A 7,254-nucleotide genomic window follows, 5' to 3' on the forward strand; every position below is an offset into this window, starting at 1 on the left:
CCCAGTCTCTTCAACCTCTCTCCTTGATCATTCTCATTGCCCTTCCCTGAACCCCTCTAGTTCTGCAATATCCTGTGTGAGAAGGGTGCCCAGTACTACACAGAGGAGACCAGAGGAGAGTGAAACATTGTCAGACCTATCTCATGGTATTGTATTTTCTGTGTGATTTCCCATCCCACTCCTCCTGGATTTCAATATTTTGCTTAGTTTCTGTCCCTGCTTGCCCTGTGAGCAGGGTTTCATAGGGCTGTGCACCTTGACACCAAAGTCCATGTCTTGAGTTCATATAATTAAATTATAACCTTGTTAGGTGTTTGAGGAGTTCTAGCTTTTTCCTCCAATGGGCATACATGTTGCAGTTATTGACACTGAAGGTCAAGTGCCATTCACATGACTGGGTTAGCTCCCTCTGAGGACTTCTCAGGACTTGACTATGACCTAAATAATTTGGTGCCATCTGCAAATGTTGCCACCTCACTGCTCACCCCCCCATTCTAGATTGTTAATAGTTATCAAATATTTGTTATAAAGTGTGTAACTCCCTACCTGTGCTTTTCTCCCTTCACAGGCACCCTGAGCATTTCTGAGCCCGATTGATGCATTGACCACCTCATGGCAGCTTTCAACCTCACCCCCTCTGATCCTTCACCATTTATCCTATTGGGCATCCCTGGCCTAGAAGCTGCCCACGTCTGGATTTCCATCCCTTTCTCTATGTTCTACATTATGAGCCTGTTTGGAAATGTCATGCTTCTGTTTGTTGTAGGCAAAGAGGAGACCCTGCACAAGCCAATGTACCTGCTGATCTGCATGCTGGCGCTCACAGACATTGGCACCTCTACCTCCGTCGTGCCAAAGGCACTGTGTATATTTTGGTTCAATTTCAAGGGCATTACTGTGGGTGGCTGCCTCACCCAGATGTTCTTCCTTCACGCGGTTTCTGTTATGCAATCAGCCGTCCTCGTGACAATGGCCTTTGATCGCTATGTTGCCATATGTAACCCTCTGAGATACGCCACCATCCTCACCAATGCACGAATAGCTAAGCTAGGGCTCTTGGGTTTGATAAGAGCTGTTCTCGTCATTCTGCCCCTGCCCCTGCTCCTGAGCAGGCTGTCATTCTGTGCCAACCGCATTATCCCCCTATGTATTGTGAGCACATGGCTGTGGCGAAGATGTCATGTGGGGACTTCACAGTCAACAGGATGTATGGCTTGGTGATAGCATTTGTAGTTTTAGGGTTAGATCTAATGCTCATTGCCCTGTCCTATGGTCTGATCCTCAGGGCTGTCCTCAGAATCTCCACCAAGAAAGCCCACGAGAAAGCCCTCAACACTTGCACAGCCCACATCTGTGTGATGTTGATGTCTTATCCTCCCTTCTTCTTTTCCACTCTGACACATAGGTTCAGCCAGGGCATCACTCCGCACATTCATATTATTTTAGCCAACCTCTATTTCCTCCTCCCCAACATGCTCAACCCTATCATTTACGGGGTCAAAAACAAAGAACTTCGTGAGAAAGTGGTCAAATGCACTTCCAGAATGTGTTCTCTCGGGGGGCACTGACTTTAAACCTTCCTGACTAGATGGGGAAATGATATCTCCTTGTTAATCACAGGTGCTCTCTCCTAGTTTGGCTTAACTCACCATTGTGGAAGTTCACTGTACGAGAAATTCCTCACACCTAATATCTTATCACTCCATCACCAAGCTCTGCTCTCTCCATAGCTGAGTTCCCGCTCTCTGATCATCACCTGACCTCTTTCAGTATCACCCATCAGCCCCCAACCCCCACACACCCTGTCACTTGGCCTTTCCATGACTTCCAGACTACCAAAAGATATTGCGGCTTTCTGGTGCAAGGTGGCTTGTATTAATCCCTGTGTGAACAGGGTTCTTGATCAGTTTGACAAACTAAAGCTGCGCTTTTACATAGCCAAAGACAAAGAAAGAAACAACAATGCTGAACTTCTTTTTCATAGATGCAGCGATCCGGTGAGTAAAATTTACCTTCTAGAGCTTATTGGTGAGAGTTGTGAAACCATGTATTTTTGAGAACGGGACTGCTATGTTAAACTACAACCAAAACCATTGAGTCGCTTTCCAGTTGGAACTCTCAAAACAGATGTTGTCCCACAAACTTACACAGGATCGTTTTAGGGGTCAAGACAAAGATGCCACATTTATTATTAATCTGTAACTATTAGCAAATACCTTAATGCTTATACACATACACTCACACACACACACCCCAAAATGTTCTGCAGCTGCTGGATAGTTACCAGTCCTGATTGTAGTTTGAGTTCGCAGCTTGGGATCGTAGCTCGTGACAGCTAACTGGCCAGGAAAGCTGAGCACGAGGAGGAGCCGGGTCTCTGTCGGGCGCGCACCGATGCTCCTTGATGTTGATAGCAGAACGTTACCCAAAGTCTCTCATCTCACCCTTCCTTTTTTATAGGAGTTTAGTTTGGATTCAAAGTTCCTAGGTCTCGCTGTGTCAGGCCGCCTCTGGGTTTGGTGCTTGATCACCCGTCAATTGCAGGCGTGACTGTCAGCCTGGGACCTGGCTTTCATCTTCCTTCTGTTGTTTCTTTTTAGGGTGGATGCTTCTTGCTTGAGTTAGGGCTGTTGTCTAGTTCTTCAGCCGTTGGTATTTGAACTTTATCTCATCAGGACGGGCTGGTGCTGGAGGTTGATTCTATCACCCATGCATCCCTCATTCACACATCTCAACTAGACTAATAAAATTACAGCAGGGTTTGCAACAATGAAGGTTGCAGCAAGCCCTTACAAAATGGAGTAAGCGTTTTAAAATGGGGTTTGAATTACAATATGGCACAGAAGTTACAATGTAGGAAAAATGGAAAGTGTAATGAAAGTTACAATGTAGGCAAAATGGCAGGTGTTATGAAATGGTGAACAGAAGTTACAATGGTACAGGATAACTAAAAACAATTTCATTCATGAGTCCTACACAGACACTAACAGTTCACATGGTCGAAGATGTTAAAATAGGTGTCGAGATTTCATGTTGGAGTTTTGAAACAGATGAAACAGAGATAGCCACCAAATGTCGAGGTGATTGGATCGCTTGCAGTATTAAGTCCTTTTACTGCACTCAGCTCGGCACAACTTAGATTGGCTGATATCTCATTTTTGCCATTGGTTTGTGGAGACTTTGGACAGTTGGAGCAGCAATGGAGCGGTTTGCCTATGGTTCACTGGCCTCATGCTCAGGAAAACCAAGTTGAGCAGTTTGAAGTTCTCTAACACACGGATTCTGCTGAGAACAAAATCTTTAGAGAACTTTGCTCTTTCATTCCTGTTGCTACCTTTTAGCAAAGCTGCAGTTGAATGATTTTCTCAGATGAACTTGATACAAACAAAATTGTGCAAGAAGATGCAAGAGGAACTTTTAGAGAACATTCTTATTATGACACAAAATCTGTTGTGAACAGTTTGCATCAAAGAAAGAAAGGATTGCAGTGGTCACAGCTGATGTATTAGCAGCAGGAGGAGCATTCTACTCCCAATGAAGATAGCAAGGATGAAATGTTGCCTTTTAGAAATTAACAGCAAGAAACTAATTCATCTCAAAATATGGACATTGACTACCATCACTGAATGCCATTAGAAAAAAAATAACATCATGATGTGATTGTTGTTTTTACATTACATATGTTTTGGGCTTCTTTTGGGTTATTTTTAATACCGTCATTCTGTTGTTTTTTTGCAACACCTGCCAACCCTCAATCGGGATACAAGTACCAGTATTGGGATTTTGATTTTGAATTTGATGATCATCTCATAGCTTTGTTGCTAATGTGCACCAGCTCCTGCTGGGACTTGTAGCTTTAAAAAAAAAAATCTATACTAGATATCGAATGAAATCTTCCATTTCTTTCTTGCTGTATAGGCCAACGTGCTGATTGCAAACAAAAACCAAAACTGTTTGCTTCAAGAAATAGATTGAGTTACTTTGGGGTTAGTTTTTAAACTTGGGCTAATCATGCAGTCGAAATCTGGCACTGTTTCGAGCTGAGCTGGAGGCAGAGCAGCAGCAGCCAGACACACAAGGGGAAGAGAAGCAGCCCAGAAGGCAGAAGGGTGTACGTAGACCTGATGGAAGGACAGATGCTGGGGAGAAGAGTACTGCAACCTAGAGCCGGAGGGAGTGTGACCACCACCAGAACAGGTGCCTTACTTGCGGTATCAGGCAGAGCAGCCACGGCCTAGGTTGGAGGCCTGGGACATGTGAGGAACAAACTGGGAACATTTCTTACATCAGCTGTTTGTGGTGTTCCCCATGCCCACAGAGTGGGGTTCCTTGTTTCTTGAACATTTTTCATGTTTTCTTTTTTTTTTTTTAACAATTTAGCGTTTAGTAAATTATATGTGGTTTGAACTTAATGTAGTGATCAGTGGGTCACAGAAGCATTTGGTGTGAAGAGGGTACCCTGGAGTGGGGCCACCCTAGCACCTGTCCTAAGTGACCACGATGAGACTGGAGGTTCAGCCTGCCAGGAATCCTGGGCCCAGCCATGTCACCATTACGAGGAATCTGCTACACAGGAAAGTGTACGGGGAGTCCTTGAGGTGAAGCAGGTCTCTGGGTAAAGGGAATTGGAGTGAGGACTCAAACCCTCTCACTAGCCAATTCTCCTGGGTGCTGCAGAAGCCAGGAAAGTTTCCCACGACAGCAGGACCATTGCCCCATGTACAGTAGGGAATGGGACAAACTGGATTTGGGGCTGGATTTTAGTGACTTGTGAAATATCATATAAATGAAAAAAATCTGAAATGTGTAACTTTGGGGAGCACACTTTCTGAGTCAGGTGAATGTAACATCACTGCACGCAGCTGGCTGTCCTGACTCAGGCAGATACGGGCAGCCTGAGTCATGGCTTACCATGGCTGTAGAGGAGCTGGAGTGAGCTGTTACCAATGGCCCTGAGTACTGAGAGAAGCCCATCCCCTGCCACAAGTTCCCCCCACCACAGTGGCCACCTCAGCCCGGCAGGCCCCCTGGCTGTGGAGGGAATGCAGCCTCATGGTGCTGGGGACCATTTTGGCGAGATGACATCTCCCGCAGCCACACACGGCTCTGGTCTTTACACCCCTCACCTCCCTTGGTGCCAGACAACACCCCTTTTACATCGTATTCAGGAACATAGTGCCCTGAGAGTCATGATCCCATGGCAGGATTTCTTGGTCACTGCATGTCCCAGGAGAAATCACTTCAGCAGTCTTGCTTCAGTCTCTAGTGTGAGCTCGACTCAGGGCACTTGGAATCCCACTGCTGAGTCCATGAGGTGGTGGCCAGCATGGGCCATGGTAGGGTTAACACACTGATGGTTCGTGTGAACACCACACATCTGTGGCATGGTGGTACATCGCCCATGGCACAGTCTATGGGCCAGCCCTCCCTCCATGCCCATGTATAGCACCAAACTGGGAGCCAACTGTCCTGTCACCCCACTTAAAATAAGACATCCATAGAGATGCTGAAGGAGAGCAAACAGTCTGGTAAGCTTATTATCCCCCTAAAGAGATGGGCAGAGGTGGGAGGGATTAGATGGGTCATGCTGACTGCTCTGGGAAAGCAATGACTGAAGTAGGTTCCCACACACACACACTATTAAAGCATTCAGGGTTTTGTACTTGAGGTGGTTGCTGAGTTGGGAATCACTCTGCACAGAGGGATCATCTGGTTCTCTGCTTCTCCATGTTCTCCATTAGGTTGGGCTGACGTAGAGATTAGATTTTTTTGCCCACACTTTGATCTCCTGGGGCAGAATGACAAAAATTCACTGCAATCCTGGACCCTTCTTAGGCTGAGTCACAGGTAAATCATGCATCCAAAGAAGTGGGTATTCACCCACAAAAGCTCATGCTTCTATACGTCTGTTAGTCTGTAAGGTGCCACAGGACTCTTTGCTGCTAGGTAAATCATTGTCGTTTAAGTAAAGTTGTCCTACAATTCCAAAATAGGAAAGCTACCAAGAGGAGCTCGGCCCACAGTCACCCCCACCCATTTGTCTCTGGCAGAGGTCTCTCAATAACCATTTCTGTGCAGGAAGGACAAAATCCCAAATTCCCAAAAGAGACATGCAAATATCACTAGACTCTGTTCCACATGGAGTTTGATCTTCTTCTTTCCTATAGCTTCGGTAGGTAGCAACGGCAAATGTATATCTAGATTTGATAGCCAGCTTACTGCCCCACCCCCATCTCCCTACCCTGGTGGCAGAAGGTCCCTCACCAGAGGTCGGTCCTAGCTGGTGTCAGTCTAAGACCTTCTGGACAATGGGTACCAGGACTGGAGAACACAACAGTGCTTGCCCTTCTCCCACATGCGTGGCCCCATTGTAGAGTAAGAGAACTGTCCCCTTGGACCATGGGCAGAGACCATAGCTAGTGAGACAGTGCAGCCCTGCCATGCACGGTGTTCATAGACAATGGTTATGATTAGTAGGTGGCCGCCATTACTTATTTGTGGGAAAATGAGAAAAGTTTGCTTGGAGACAGGTTTCTTTTGAAGTTTGTAAATATGCAGGGGGTTGTTTGCCTCGGAGCGTAGAGGGTAGGACAGAGAGGGGAGTTGTTTTGTTATTCAGACACTGAATGACAGCAAGCAAGGGACTCCTAGCCTTGTGATCTAGAGGGCCCCCGCAAGCAAGAACAGAGCTGGGATTAAGACGAATCATAAAGAGCAAGTTTTTTCTATTGTGTATGTATGCTACTGTATCACTCAGTAAATGATGTGTGTTTTATGGAGCGGGTCTCCTAGTCTCTTAACCAAAGCCCTTCGGTGCTGAACCCCACCCTTACCAGCAGGGTAACACCATTGAGTCACAAGTCCTCATCAGACTGCTCCTGGCACTGGCCAAAACAGCCATCAATCCATCCGGGAGGACAACACTCAGCAAGGAATTTCACTGCGACTATAGGGGGTTTGTTTCTGTTTCTTAGCTGTCTTACACACCTGGGCAGCGTTCCTCTAGGAAGACTCACCGACTCCTTGGACTCCTTTTTTGGTGCAGCCGGCATGATCCAGGAGTGTCCCCATCCTGCTCCTGAGCTTAAACCTTTCAAACACAAGCCCATTCCCGTTTGTCCCTGTTTTGTCCCAAATAGTAGATTCCCAGCCCTGGGCAGTTAGCACCCGGAGGGCTCTACCCACCTCTCTGGAATTTGAAATTGCCCAGATGATCCCCTCATGAGAACTTTCTGGATGCAGAGGTTTCCATAT

General features: G+C 46.4%; 1 pseudogene; it reads left to right on the forward strand.

Annotated features, from left to right (window-relative positions):
- Window positions 1-612: 612 nt before the first annotated feature.
- Window positions 613-1,568, forward strand: LOC112114747 (annotated as a pseudogene).
- The last annotated feature ends 5,686 nt before the right edge of the window (window positions 1,569-7,254 follow it).

The sequence above is a fragment of the Terrapene carolina genome, unplaced genomic scaffold (genome assembly GCF_002925995.2).
Source record: "Terrapene carolina triunguis isolate 2854851 unplaced genomic scaffold, T_m_triunguis-2.0 Scaffold29143, whole genome shotgun sequence".
Lineage (NCBI taxonomy): Eukaryota > Metazoa > Chordata > Testudines > Emydidae > Terrapene > Terrapene triunguis.